Source organism: Vigna umbellata, chromosome 11 (assembly GCF_029865625.1).
Source record: "Vigna umbellata cultivar VRB3 chromosome 11, Vumbellata_1.0, whole genome shotgun sequence".
In the NCBI taxonomy this organism is placed as follows: Eukaryota; Viridiplantae; Streptophyta; class Magnoliopsida; order Fabales; family Fabaceae; genus Vigna; species Vigna umbellata.
Genome location: NC_142175.1, coordinates 12,475,711 through 12,492,181, shown reverse-complemented (window position 1 = coordinate 12,492,181; position 16,471 = coordinate 12,475,711). Strand labels below are relative to the sequence as shown.

Sequence of the window (16,471 nt, the reverse complement as noted above, 5' to 3'; positions counted from 1 at the left end):
GGGAGAAGCCTTCTGGAAAGGTACATTAGAGAGTGGCATTAACAATGGTGATTTGATCGTTGAATTCCTAAAATATATGAGAGTGGATAAGATGAAATTGAACCCCAACAACATATCCATACATAAATTTCATTGAAAGTGTTTATCTTTTGCTTCTTGCCATTGATCACAATTCATGCATACATGTTTATTTTCTGTTTTGCATTTTAAACCCCAATTAATTCGTTTGTAAGTCTTAGTTAATTAAGAAATCACATAACTAAACTAGGCCGTGAGTCCTTTGGGAAGAACGATACTTGGTCTTACCAAGTTTTATTACTTGAACGATTCGGTCATACTTGCCGATTGAAAACAAGTTTGTGACATCATAATTTGGTGTTCATAAATTTGTCCATCACCCACACCAGTCCAGCCATCTATAGACGAGCAGGATGATGAAGATCATTTTGATGATAACTATGTACATTATTAGTTTTATTTTGTTATTAGTTGTTATAGAAACATTTGGATATTAGAACATTTCGAGTTTAGATCATTTGGATGTTAGATCAATTAGATGATTTGGATGTTAGAACATCATTATGTTACATTGTTTTATGTTTTATTTATAAATACATGTTTTATGGATGATTGGATGATACAGATGTTATATTGTTTTTCTGATCAATCATTGCATTATTGAGATGCACATTATGCAAGTCTGTATGTGATTGGAAAATGTTATGTAGGTCTGTTTGTGTTGTGAACAATTTATACAAGTTTGTTTGGTTTCATAAGAAATACAATTGTGCCTTAGATCTGCCTCGAACTTACCGAAGGCTTATGCCCTTCGGTAATTACCCACGTTAGGTAATTACCGAAGGCTTCTACCCTTCGGTAATTACCGAGGGCTTCCATCCTTCAGTAATTACCGAAGGCTTATGCCCTTCGGTAATTTTCGACGGTTTCGGGCTGTTTTTGAGGGTTTTTGGCCTTCGGTAATGCCCTTCTTTTTTATGTATTTGTGTATTATATGGTCGTATGATCATATGCACGTGATGAATCATATGGTCATCGATTCATCACTTGACTAGCTGAACAACCAAGTTGTCACCAGATTAACACTAACATTAGCTTAAAGCAAAACACGGATATTAACAATTGGGTTGTAATTAAGATGTCGTTAATTCAAAGTCTACCTGAAAACTATAAATATAGGTTTAAGGTAAAAAGGTAGATGATTGCGTTTATTACATATTAATTATTGTAACTACCGAAAGAATACTTATCACTGATTTTGGTATTAAAGTACCTTCTGCAAGTAATCACTTGCTTAACTTAATGAAGATCGAAGATGAGCAGTAAAAAAAGGACAAAACCTTAATGGAAAGACACACATAATACAATTATAGATAACTTTGATTGACCCATAATCGAAATATTTCATGTCTCCATAAATAAATCCTCCAATCACACTATTATTCTTATGTCATTAAGAGAAACAAAATTATTAAAGTATATTCTTTCAATAAGTATATGTTGATATGGATGGCTAAACCACTCATATCTCTTATCATATATAAGGTTATCATTAGTACTTTTTATTTATGTGTTGAAGTGTTATGATTATACTATGGGAATGAATAGATAAAGGCATAGGTGCAAGAGTTGTATCTAAAAGAGAATAGACATCCATTTATACTCTTTCTTTTAAAACAATTATATATATATTGTCATGTTTATGCTGGAAATCCCACATCGACTAGAGATAAGGACAAATTATAATATATAAGTGGGGTGTAAACCTCACCATACAAGCCAGTTTTGTGGGATTGAGTTAGGCTTAAAAACCACTTTCTAATATGGTATCAGAGTCATGGTTGGAGCCTATGCTAACAAGATCTATGTGGGCATTTTGTTCCACCTGATGTCGGGCCACTATTAGACCACCCATTAATTCTACTCTTACACTCGAGATGTCTATACCTCAGCGTGGAGTTCAAACCTCACCATACAAACCAGTTTTGTGGGGTTGAGTTGGGCTAAAAGTCATTTTCTAATATTTTAAGTACTATTATTTTAAATAATTTTTTATTTGTAATCTTATTTGGATTATGCTATATGTTTTTATGTTACAATTATTCTCTAAACCAAAGGTTTTACAAGTACAAAATAATGACATTGTTATAAGGATAAAATATTGTAGTCGAAATTTGTAACACTTTCAAGAGTGGTGTCTGTAATGATTTTTGTAGCTTCATTCTTTTCTTGTTCAAAATTATACTTACATGTCTTTTCATTATGTTTTAATAAGAGAACACATTTCTAGAATTTACGGATAAAATTTGTAATGAAATATCTTTAATAAATATCCACGGTTAAAAAGTATAAATATTTAATTAAATTCACTTTTTTTATGCTTTTTATATTTTTAATTTATATGATAAGACATGTCAATCAAAAGTGAAAAAAATATATAAATGTTAAACAATAATATTTTGACACCAAAATAACCTTTACACTACAAAAATATCCAATTTTACCAGTGTTTTTTTAAGTTACTGAGGGTTTTAACCCCCTTAAATACGTTTCCCGTGATTACAAAAATCATTGGGAAAAACAACATCATAGTTACCGACGATTTTTGAAGCGATTTTGGGGGGTTTTCAAAACTACCGGTACTAACAGAGGGGCTTTCATAAAAATCGTCGATAATTACTAGGGGTTTCAAAAACCGCCGATACTTGCAAGAGTTTTCACAAAACCGCCGGTAATTATTAGGGTTCTCCAAAACCGCCGAAAAATCATTTTTTTTAACCTTTAATCAATTTTCCTGTATTATGATCTCATCCAATCAATTTATAATCAATATACTCTATTAATCAACATATTCAATTAAACAAACAAAATAAAATTCATTTCATACATTAAATTGTGTAATAATATTTAATACATTATTTATACATAAAACTATATATTCAAGCCAAATATTACATTATCCTACATATACTTGAAGTGGTTGGGAAGGTGTTGTGGTATGGTTCTAATAGTGGAAGGTGCAGTGGTATGGTTGGGGGCGAACTCATCTTGATATACTCACTACTGGAAAAGCGCGATTTACAGACGACATTTTACCGAAAGCTTTGAAGCCCTCGGTATTGAGATGATTACCGAAGGCTTGTAAGCGTCGGTAACGTCCTGACTAATTTAAGTCCCAAATTGGGTTTTTCGTTCCCCAATTTGATTTTCTTCAGCTTCGTCGCTTTCGTCCATCTCATCCCTTTCTTCACACACTTCCCTCTCTTTCTTCACCCTCCGTCAGTTTCTCGGTTAGTCACCGGTGGTGGTCCGTCACGGTGGTGAGTGGTGCGTTGATCGCTCTTCGTTCACGGTGCGTGGTGGTTTTGGGAGTCTTGGGCTAGGGTTCGTCGTGGGTTGGTTGCTTCGTTGAGGGTTGGTGGTGTGGAGGTTGAGGGACTTTGTTGGAGGGGCCGTTGTGGGCTTCTGTTGCTGTCGTGCTCGTGAAGCGGTATCTTGGTAGAGGTAAGTTCCATAGAATTTCATTCACACTGTCATGTTCATATTGCTGAAGCCTAGAGTGTTGCTGCCTTCATCTACTTTTCATTCACTTGTTAGTATATGATTGAAGGAACTTGGTTGAGGGACTTGGCTGGAGTGGTTGTTGTGTGGTTGCGTCGTTGTCGTGGTGTACAAAGGTTGCCATCGTCAAGGGCTATCTCGGTTGAGGTAAGTTGTACATTTAAAAATTCATTATGAGTTACAATGTTCTTGAATCTGTTTGATGTTGTTGTGGCAGTAGTGTATGATGTTGTTTGATTGAGAAAGATTAGTTTTTAATTGGAATGAGGGGCAAGGAATTGGCATGGCAGTGAGAAGGTTTAAATAACCTTAACCGTAGTTTAGGGAAAATAAAAGCAAATGAGGTGGTGAAGATTGAGCAACAGTGCGAATTGTTGTAACTGTTGTGTTTGCTTCTAATGCCTGCAAGTGTGTGCTCTAAGTACGCAAAACTTCAACTATGAACCTTTCAACCTCTAACTTCCCCTTGATTTGCTTCCAATCAACGTACACATGCTTAGCTTCTCCCTTGTGATTCTGCACAAGATTTTGTATATCAAAGTACCAACATGTCTCCCAATTGTGATGAACATGATCTCAGAGATGAGGATATCCTTGGTACAAGTATTTCAATGGATTGAAAACAGGAACTTCTCTCTCAACTTTATGCAGAAATCTGCTTCCATGTCTGTAATATGCAGGATTGTACAGTGGAGACTCTTTCTTTGACATCAAATTTGCTCGGAGACACTTCTCTATAACCTTAGCCTCCTCCTTCAACATTTCTCCATCTCTTTAATATTTCTCTGAACTTTGTAACATCGTGTCGACCCATTGGAATTTCCAGGAACAAGGACTTTTTTAGATGTATATGGAATTTTATTGCTCTCAAAGCAGAAATTTTTAGATCTTTTTGAGTCAAAACCTTTCCTTTTTTTCAGCATCAGACAGACACATATATGCCTACAGAAATTATCCAATCAGCGTTTAATTAACTTCTTTACTCAAGAACACTGTGTATCAGAAACTCACCTCAGATATAAGTTTGAAAGCAATTTCAGCCTTTGGATGTTTGTTCTTGTCCGGATGAAGTTGTAGGGCTGAATCAAAAGCATCAGTTCTTGTTATACAGGAGAAAGAAACCATGAAAAAAAGAAGAAAAAAAGGAGTTAAGCCTACCAAGTTTATGGTATTGCTGGCGGATGGTGAGCAACCTTGCATTTTCTTCCACCTATGAGAACCCAATATGGAGAGATTAATTAGCATGATCATATAAAAGAAGAGAGAAAAGTGGTAGTATAATATGTATGAAATACTCACTCCAAGAATGCAATACCAATCTATGAAAGGTGGCTTAGCAGGGTTTGAGAGAAGTGTATGAATACAACCAAGTGAACGTGTGGAAATGGAGAAATCTCCAACACTAACTGGGTTTTGTGATGTGATTCTTGTCCCATTATGCTGTGATCTAAAGTGTAGAGGAAGAAAGGTGTTAGATATAGAGAAAGATGATGTTTGTTTTCAATGTCAGTAATAAGTAACTAACAACGAATGGAGTCATTTGAAATAAAGAGCATGCATTACGAAGTAGATTATTTTGAAGTAGATCAGTTGGTGGGAACAACAAATAGGTAGAAAGAGATGGAGAGATTAACGTTAATCTCTCCAAATGGCACAATTTCACACATCAAGACCTATTTTATTATTTGTTGCGAGTTTCAACCAATAACACATCCTGTATATGAAAATACATTAACACCAATCAAGTAACTGATATTGTTAAATTCTACTTTGATTAAGCATGCAATATGAATAAACGTATTGTTTTATCACCATACTCATGGTGTAATGCAAAATTTGTGGTTTAGATTAATGTAAATATACGTTTAATGAATTGATTTTATAACTAACAGAAAGGTTTTAAGTTTTAATTTTACAAAATTAGGTCAAAGGCTAAAGCAATATAGCAATGATGAAAACTTATATAGGTCCCTACCCTTATATGAAACTTCTGGTTGTAGGTAGATGTCTATATTGCTTTTTACTGTTTGATTAATTTGAGAAATGACACTTACTAAATGAAAAATAAAAACCCTATTCAAGAGATTTATAAATTTTTAAATTTGTAACTTAAACTAGCAATAACAAAAATTTATAATATAGACTACCTATGATTAACTGTTGAAGAAGGCGTGGGTCTGATTTGGTAATATAAGATATTAGATATAATGGTTGGTAGCATCCTAAGGTAAAAAAGAGAGAGGTATGTATGTATTATTGGTACCTATGCAAACAACTATGAAGATACAAAAGAGCAAAAGTTTGACCTACACCTTGAATGCATTAAGAATGGTTTGTTCAACACTTTATGACATTTTTAAAAGTTGATATCGGTATCCAAGGTGAATTTAATGAAAAGGAAAATGTTTTGAGTGTAAAAATCGAAACTATACGTTTTTTTTTTGGACTTTGCTTGCATCAATCTATGTTATCTAATTCTGGCCTCCATCTTTCTCAAATTACTCTTTCATCCACTCCCACACTTTTGTACTGTACTTTATTTATTTTTTTGTAATTTCTCATCTAAGTTCATATTTATGTTTTTATTAGCATCTTTTTATATCTTATAAATTCAAATGTCAATGTGTTTAGTGTGTTAAAAAGGTATTGATGGATATGTTGGTAGGCTGTTTTGAACTCATTTTAGAGTTTAAAGACAATGAAAATCATCAAACAAAGTTGCTTGAACATTCATTTGTGTTTAAATCACTTTATATATGGTTTTTAGTATGAAACCAGCAAACTAGGGACTTTATGTAGTGCAGAATTAGTTTTCCAGCTAAGGTTTGATTCTTTTGTGTAGTTGGAACATGTTTAATATCATTAAATTGAAGCCATTAGCCACATGGCTACCTCCTCTCATAAAGCATAAAAATGGTAGCTCAAATCTAATGATTTTCATTATGCTTAGTGTCCTGTGTGAGTCCACCAATGGTAAGAATTGAAAATCAAAAACATCAACTCCTTTCCACTGATCCCCAAAGCTATTAGGTGAAATGACTTTATTTGTTGTTAGGTGAGAGGTGAGACACAGAATGGCAAAAGGGCAGTGAATCAGTATAAGGCAAAAGCAGTTAAATTCCATAGACTGACACCATAGGCCAGTCATGCCAGTTTTAAAGAGACCAAACCAAACCTAAACTAATTAGTTTTGTGTTGCAGAATGGACTTTGATCAGTTCATGAGCAGAAAGGGTAGTACTACATTTGAGAGTGGGTAATACCAGTTTTAAGAACTGTTATTGAATGGTACTACATTTCTTAGAGGTTCTTGACTGTTATGATAAACTTTGGACTCAAAACTACAAATTAAAGTAAAACATCTTCATGAATGAGAACTCAAAACTACAAGCAAAACTGAAACAATTCGATATAAAAAAAAGGTAGAGTTAAGTTAATCATCACATTACCTTCGAAGGTCACAGCTAAAGTTTGTTTAATGATATTAAACATGTTCCAAGTAGTAGCAACCTGTATTAATCACTCCATCTTCTAACACTTGGACTGTTGAAATGGTCATTTTTATGCATATACGCATAATCATCTCTTAAACTAATCAGTCCAGCAACTTGATTTAGTGTTTTTAAAGTTGTTCAAACTTTGAATTGGCTCACATCCAAACTGTTACTGAAAAACACCTTGCCACTTCCCAATTTTGACTGAAAATTGATGGTTTAGTATACTATTATGCACTTAGACCATTATATCAGTAATTGAACTCTGTGATGCGTCCATCACTCTGCTACCAACTTTTAAAGATCACTTTAGACTTGCTAAAACTATGACACAACATACAAATGGTAGACTTCGAAATCTGACTTTGTTATGGCCAAAACTGCAGAATAATCACTCCCTCACACCACCAAAAGTGAGTTTATAACATTCAATTAACTAGGCAATGTTAAAAGTGACTGTAGAATGTGTAACTACACAAGACCAACCTGGAAAACAGCAACAAGGTGGAGTTAAACAGAAATTAGATGGAATAGCTAAAAATCACTACTCAAACCTCAAAAATATTGTGCTAATTTTGCAAACTGCACTAAACTAGGAAAATATACTACAAATAAACTATCCTAACAAGTTAAGAATGGTAGAACCTAGCTATTTAAGCACTCACACTACATAAAATACCTAAAACTCAAAATTTGTCAACTTAGAAACCTAAAAGTAGTACCTAAAATACACTAAGAGTGCAAAGTATATTAAAGTACTCACGAAAACAGTAAACTAACTATCTACACCACTTTTAAAAGATAAAAGAAAGATAAAATTGAAGTGTCAATTGAAAAATAAAAAGAAAAACAGAATTTGACTATTGAACACCTATAAATAGACTAAAGTAGATGAGAATTTTATTTCCTTGGACAAATTTGTTATCAAACCTGCATTTAGACCACCAGTGAATGTTCATCTATATGTTGTATGTTGATGTATATATTGTATGTTCCTGTATATTGTATGTTCATTTATTAGGCTACAACTTGATTAAGTTAAGTAGTCATTTAAATTCCTATGGTACTAAAAAGATTCCCAATAGAATGAGAAGGGTAATAGTACCTTAAACACTTACAATGTACAAAATATGTGAAAGTACTCTATAAAAGAGAACTTTAGTAATGTCAGATTATTGACTCCCCCAAATTTTATACACAACCACTTAGGATGTCAAAGGCATTTAAATACTGAGGACTTCTCTTTGGATGTCCTTATTGAATGCCTATGACAATAGTGTTGAAATTGCCTTCCATGTTTGACTTGAGTAGTAATAGGTTTATTACTTATGTCACATGGAGTGTTGTTGTTTTGGCTAAGTTTTTATTTGTTTGGCTTGTCACAGAACATGGCCCATTTTCCCAACCATCATGGATGGATGTACGACCGTTGTTATAGTGGAGGGAGAGGTTTGAAGGAAACTTTTGTCATCGAAGTTGAAGAGTTTGTGGAGACGGCCCGACGATATCACTATTATGCTGTTGATGGAGGGATTCGATGTCCATGCATCAAGTGCGAATGTACAAGGATTTTGAAAGATGAAGTCGTCAAACTTCACCTATACCAAAAAGGGTTCATGCCTAATTACACGGTTTGGACATTTCATGGTGAAGAAATTCCTTCGACCTCCACTGCAGCTGAAAAGCGGCTTGCATCAGGTTCGAATACTATTGTACACACATCTGAGATAGATCAATTTGTCGATATGCAAGAGATAGTCGACAATGCTCTTCGTCGCCTTCTGAACAAGAAGGAAACAATAGTCATTATGAAGAGCCTCCAAATGAAACCACTCAAAGGTTTTACAATTTACTGACATAGGCAAATCTACCTGTATTTGAAGGTTCAACTGAGTCTAAATTATCAGTGTGCATTAGACTCATGGCTGGCAAATCTAATTGGAACGTGCCCATTCAAGTAGTGGACTTTTATACAAAATTGATGTTAGATTTGACACCACCAAACAATTTATGCCGAAGAATTATTACCAAGCCAAAAAATGTGTTTCAAAGTTGGGACTGGAAGTCAAGAAGATTGATTGTTATGTTAATGGATGTATGTTATTCTACGACAATGACAATGGCAAACATGATGCATTGTTGGTTGAATGCAAGTTTTTTGGTTCACCTCGATATCATACGATGCATGCTGGACAGAGGCAAAAAAAACCCATTCCCTTAAAGTCCATGTTCTACTTGCCTATAATTCCAAGATTAATAAGAATGTTTACTTCAATGCAAACATCAGAACACATGACATGGCATGATGGTAACAAAACTGAAGGATTTTTGTGTCATCCTTCTGATGGTGAAGCTTCAAAGCACTTCAATCGTAAACATTCATCCTTTGCTAGTGAACCGCGTAACGTCAGACTTGGTCTATGCTCTGATCGGTTTACCTCGTACATTCAGGCCTTTGCATCACCATATTCATGTTGGCCCATGATAGTTACCCCATACAATTTACCACCTGAGATGTATGACAAAGCCTTACATGTTTTTATCGTGTATAATACCAGGTCCATCTAATCCCAAATCATTGATTGATGTTTATTTGGAGCCTTTGATTGATGATTTAAAGAAGTTATGGAATGGTGTTTGAATGTATGATGTTTCAAGGAAGCAAAATTTCCTTATGAGGGCAGCCTCGATATGGACTATTAATGACTTCCCAGCGTACGACATGTTATCTGGTTGGAGCACGCATGGTCAGTTAGCTTGTCCACATTGCATGGAACATACAAATTCATTCCAATTGAGTTATGGTCGGAAAAGTAGTTGGTTTGACTGCCATCGACGGTTCTTGCCCATTGATCACCCCTTTAGAAGAAACAAAAAGGCATTTCGCAAAGGGCAAGTTGAAACGGATTTGCCCCTGCCGAAGTTGATTGGATCACACATTTGGAGAAGAGTTAAAGACTATCCAAAAGTTACTGAATCTGGTCAGAATAAGATAAAAGGGTTTGAAGAATGACATAATTGGACTAAAAGAAGCATATTCTGGGAACTTCCCTATTGGAAAGACAACTTGCTAAGACACAACCTCGATGTCATGCACAGAGAAAAAAATTTCTTTGACAATGTCTTCAACACAGTTATGAATGTTATAGGTAAGAAAAAAGATAATGAGAAAGCAAGAAAAGATATACCTTTGTATTGTGGACGAAAAGACTTAGAGTTGAAGGCGCAAGGTAACAGCCGATTAGGGATGTGCCAATGTTCAGAACGGTACTATTCAAGGGTTGAAGAGTCATGATTGTCATGTATTCATGGAGACTTTCATCCCTCTTGCGTTCAGTTCTTTGCCAATGCATGTGTTAAATCCCCTGATAGAAATTAGTAACTTCTTTAAAGATTTGTGTTGCACGACACTAAAGGAGAATTCCCTTAAAAAGATGGATGAAAATATCCCAATTATTCTCTGCAAATTAGAAAGAATATTCCCTCCTGCATTCTTTGATTCAATGGAGCATATTCCAATTCATCTTGCATATGAAGCTTGGCTTGGGGGACCTGTGCAATACAGGTGGATGTATCCATTTGAAAGGTTTATGGGAGAATCCAAACGTTCAGTTAAAAATAAAGCTAGAGTAGAAGGCTCAATTTGTGCAGCTTACTTGCACAGAGAGACAAGGTATTTTGGTTCACATTATTTCAAAAACTTCATGTTCTCCCCCACTCATGTCAGAAATGAAATGCAATGGAAAGTTGAACCACGTGAAGGTGCATTATCAGTTTTCCGACAATCAGGTCGTCACGCAGAGAAAGAATTCACACATTGGTTAACTGATGCTGAATTCAATTCTGCTCATGTCCATGTCTTAATTAATTGCAATGAAGTTAAGCCGTACCTTGAGTATGTCGTCACCCATCTTTTATCTTTCCAAAGACACAATTGTTATACACTAATGAATTTCATTTCATTTCTTGATCCTTCCTTATTCATTTCTTTTTTTTCGCTTCTTTTGTAACCATAAAATGCAGTAATGACAGGACAAGGTTCAGAACGTCCTAATAAAGGAAAGGGGGTAGCAAGGCGTAAAAAGAGGCAACGGCAGGCACCAAAGTATGTACTTAGGGTGCCTGCTAATCTACCTACCATTGCTGCCCCCGGTACATCATCTGTGGGGCCTCCTCCTACCCCTACAATACAGCCTCCTACCCCTGCAGTAGACCCTACTCCTACCTCTACAATACACCGTTATCCTACCCCTGCAGTACACCCTTCTCCTACCCTTGCAGCACACCCTTCTACTACCCCTACAACAGACCCTCTTCCTCCTCCTGTGATTATAACCCTCACTCCTCCCCCTGTGGTTATTACCCCCACTCCTCTCCCTGACCCTACTTCTATACCTTCCTCATCTTGTACACCGCCTTCTGAGACTGTCACACCATCTGCTGATCCAGATTCAAGTGGTGATGGTGAAGGTCTTGAACCGTCCCTCCATGATCGACCATGGATTGAGCCGTATGGTAAAGGGTAAGATTTTAATCTCTTGATATAATTTGATGTTTAAACCCTACTGTAATTGAAATGACTTTTATTATGCAAGTTTATTCCATCTAGGGTTGCTTCCCAGTGATGGACGAGCGCCCGAGAAGATGACGATAGAAGTTGTGCCAGCACGATTCGGACTCCTCGAGGATTCGGACGCAGCGGAAATGGAAACGAAGCTCTAGATTGAGAGATGACTCGAAGGAAACTGAGAGAATTGAAATCGATTGCAGAAAACCCTAAAATCATGAACGAACCCTAGAAAAGAGGGAAACTCAAAATGAACCGATTAATCGGTTCAAACTCAAGATTGAACATTGGGAAAGATAGATTGTTCGGTGGAAAGTGGATTAAACAGTAGAAAGGGGAAAATAATCGGTGAAATCGAAAGGCAAAGTGAGAATGATGAAGGAACCCTAAGTTTGGATGTAGATGTTCGGTGGAAAGGTTTGTAATGGCTGAGACGAATCAAAGAAATGAAGGAAGAAGGAGATTCTAGGAAGACAATTGGCTTACTGTGAAGAACCCTCGAGAGGAAGAATGAGATATGGTTCTGCGAGATGGAGAAACGAGAGAGAGAATGTGGATGTGCGTGTCTGATGCGCGAGAGGTGAAATGCGAAATGAAGTGGCGTTTCTGTGCGTGAGAGGAAAAGCCAATGACGTGGAATGGAGGAGTTGACGCATGCGCTAACGAGGTGGCAGCAAAGGAGAAGTAGCGTGGAGGAGAGAAGCACCGTGAAATTTGGAAAATGAAAGTGATAGAGGTGCTTGGAAGGTGGCTAGAGGGAGTCTTTTGACTCTCTAGCCTATGACTTTCAAGAGAAAATAGTTTCTGATTCAGAAAAGTCAATTCTCATTAATCTCAAAATTCCCAATACAAGAGAGGAGAGCTGGGTATTTATAGTAACCCATGCTCCTCACAAGCTAAAATACGTGCACAATAAAATGTGAAAACCACAAAAAGAGGACACTAAGAAACACATCAGGCAGGATTCCATCATACCCTCTCTCTTAAAAAAAGATTTGTCCTCAAATCTGGCAATCGCCTTATGAAGAAGCTCCTCACAATCTTTGGGAGCATGGCCATCTTGGAGTGGCCTTATTCTTTTAGATCCACTTTTTCTTCCTCCTGGATCAAACACAAATCTACAATAAACATCAAATATATTTTCAATTAATATCAATCCAAGAAAAAAATTTTCTATAAAATCAAGGAAATAAGGACTTCTAATATTTTGTTTTATCACATTTGGAAATTCTAGAAGTCCAAATTCACTTTTGTCTTGAGTTATTTCTTTCCTAAAAGATAAGAATAATTCAAGATTTGAATTGTCATATTTTGAAAAAGTTTGCATAGAACATGAGATGACAATTTGTTTGAAAGAGAAGTCCATATTTGAAGAATAAAACATGATTGGAAAAGAAATAAAGATTTGGAAACCTTCCCTTTTTAGGTTCCATAGTCTTGGAAAGAATAAAATTTGTCATCAGCAACAATTTCTCCTTTTCTTTCTTCTCTCTTTCTTGCCTTTCTCTCTTTTCTTCTTTTCTCTCTTCTTCCTTTCTTTCTTCTTCTTTTCTTTTATCTTCTTCTCTTCTTAATTCCTCTCTTCTTCTCTTCTTAATTCCTCTCTTCTTTTCTCTTCTTCTCTTCTTAATTCCTCTCTTCTTCTCTCTTCTCTTTTCTCGTTTTCTTTTCTCTCTTTCTTCTCTTCTTCTTTCCTTTCTTCCTCTTCTTTTCTCTCAATCTCTCTTTCTCTTTTCTTATTCTTGAGCTCTTTAATTCTTTCCCCAAATTCTAATTCTCTACGAAGAAACCCATGATCATTTAAACACTCAAGAAATAATTTTCCATCATCAATGCAATCCCTAATTAGTTCTAGGTTTCTTTTAATGCTTGAAGGCACAAACTTTCTTCTCATGCAAGCTTTTAAATCATGCCAATTACGTATGAAAGACTTTCTACCTTTCCTAACATGATATTGTCTTTCATCCCACCACTCACTTGCATGCTCTTCTAACTTAGAGAGATATATGCTAATCATAATATTCACTCTCTCCATAAAACCAAGGATTTATTTTATCAATTTATTTTTCCCAAGCTAGGTATGTTAATGCTCCTATGTCTTCACCAAAGGATGGAAGATTCCTAGCTTGTTTAAACATTTCATCAACATTATCTAACCTAGAAGACCTATATGAACTACAAGAAGACATCTTTGTTTTTAAAAGTTTTCTTTGTGTGAAAGGTATACAAGATTCACACTTAGACAAGTCCCAAGTAAGAGAGGTGAGTCATGAAGACTGCTTAAGTACCAAGTCTTACCTTGCTAGAAATGTCTTAGGTTACTACTAGTTACCCTTTAAACAAAAATCACTTTAAAATCAAAGAACACAACTCACAAACAATCACAAACAATTAAGCACAATTAAAAGACTAGACTCTCGGACTCTAATGTGATAAGGCTTAGAGTTTAATCCCTTTTATCCTAAATCACCCCTAAACGTGAAACACAAAGCAAATCAATATTAAAGTCTACTCCTATGGTGAGGCTTGTTGCTTTGGCTAACAAGACACACTCACCTATCTAGTTATGCTAAAATTAAAGCAAGTAAAGTTGCCAAGAGTTTGAAAGAGCACCAAGGACCCTTCCAAAGCACTTGGACTTTATAAAAGGCCTTTTTACAAAACAAGCTAAAGCTAACAGTAGGCTAACACAAGCCTATTACAAACAAATTGAAAAAAACAATTACAAAAGAAAACAACTATGCTAGGTTGCTACGGTCCTAGTCCACTTCATTCAGCTTTGTTGCTCAACTTTGTTGTTGCTGGAATCAATTTTCTTGAATCTCCTTGCCAGTCTCATCCTACAATCAATTGCACAAAGTTTCTGTCACTTAAAAACCCTTAGCTAAGCAGATTGCACAAAAAGATATAGGGCAGTAAGAACTTCCCTTTCTCTTGGCTGCACAAGCTTTCCAAACTTTCTAATGAAATTCTGTTGCTGCTCAATTAAACTCGTACACAAATTGAATTCCAATGAAAGCAACTCTGCACAAATAATTCACACCAATTTAGCAGATCATGCAATCCAACAATGAACAATTTAAATCCAAAACAGTTTAAACAGTCAGAAGTAATTAAACTAAATAACTCCCTTTAGTTCAAAGCTTCCACATTAAGTGCTTAGGTTGCTGTTTTCCCAGTAAATTTCTGCTCAAGCTAAACTCTCAAGTATCAGCTCTGCACACATCAAAATCAAACCAGATTCCACTAGACACATGCAAATGGTCATTATACCAGATTCAAAGGGATGTAATTCTAAGCTGAAACCAAACTAATTAAACAACCATCCAGACTAATCAAAACCTGACCAATCCAATGCAATGTAGAAACAATTCCAATTCAGAATGGCTAATCCTAGTCTCCAAAAACTATCATACCAGATTAACCTTCAAATAATACTAAGCAATAGCAAGCTATAACAGGAATAGTTTAGCCAAAACAGAAGCAATTTAAGGTGAAAGAAACTCCCTTTAGTTCAACACTCCCACGTGAATTGTTTCTGCTTCTGGTTGCTTAAGCTAAACTCTGTTGAAGTTCTACAACTGTATCAGTGAAGGTTCTGGTCTGCACTCCCAAAGCCCATTCAGTTCAAGTTTCATGAGACTCCTTGTTCAACTTCTTCATTGTTGCAGCTTTTTGTAATTCACTCTTTACACAACACCACCTATTAATGACAATCAAAACAAAAACTGCACAAATCTAATTGATGAGCACAATTCAGATTCAAAACTTAAGTAAGAACACGCTCTCAACAAGGATATTTGGCTTTAGATGTAGCCACACAAAACTCACAAAAATCAGGTCTATCTTTGGAAGCTTAAAGCACTAAAAAATGAAAGGTTTGGAAGGGAGATTCTCCCTTGATAGTACAAAGTTGGAGAATCTTTCAAACCACCACCACCTAAGATGCTACCAAGCACACAAACCTTCTTTCAGATTCCAGAAACCAGAGTGTAACAGCTTCTCAAACAAGAATGGCTAGGCTAAGGCAAAGTGATATGCAGAACAGAGCATGACAGCCACAAAACAATGACAGCACAACAGATCTATTGCTTAAGACAACTCTAGACCAGATTACAAAAGCAAACAAAAGCTCAATTAAAGAACAGCAGATCAGAGTTTACACGTGCACTAAGACAAAACTTGAACATTCAACAATGACAATCAAGAAACAAAGCTTTTGATCAAAGTGAGCACTCAAACTGAACCTAACAATAGCTCTAGAAAAGATTTTAAGAGCAAATAAAACCAAACAAGAAGCTGCTGAAATGTTTAAGAGAAATCCAGTTTCTAACAATAATTTCTGATTTTGGTATTTCAAAAAATTACACACACTAGACTGCACTGACCTAATTGGTTTTTAAAATTGTTCAATGACTATTTTTATTGATTGTTCTCAATTTTTTTTATGGTCAAATCTGTTGCTACAGTCCAAATACAAGATTACAGAAATCAGAATTTAGCACACAAAAATTATGTAGCAACTTGTGAAGGAAAATGGTCAAAACTTGGTGGTCTCAAGAGTGTAAATATGTATGGCAGCTAGAACTTATAATACTTTTGCATCAACAATTTTAGAGCATGAATTAAAACTGGTTTAAACAATTTAAAGATGCAGAAACAAAGTCTTTCAAAAATTGCAATACAATTACATGTAATGGTTAGCATCAAAAAACTCAAGACAGCTTCAGATAAATGAAATGACATTAAAACTACTGTGAAGTCTGCATCAAGCTCATTCAATTGAATGTCACTGCTTATGACGATGGACAGATCTTACTCAAAGCAAAAAC

General features: G+C 35.5%; 1 pseudogene; it reads right to left on the bottom strand.

Moving 5' to 3' along the window:
- Window positions 1-4,155: 4,155 nt before the first annotated feature.
- On the bottom strand, window positions 4,156-5,015 carry LOC148190996 (uncharacterized; annotated as a pseudogene).
- Window positions 5,016-16,471: the final 11,456 nt, after the last annotated feature.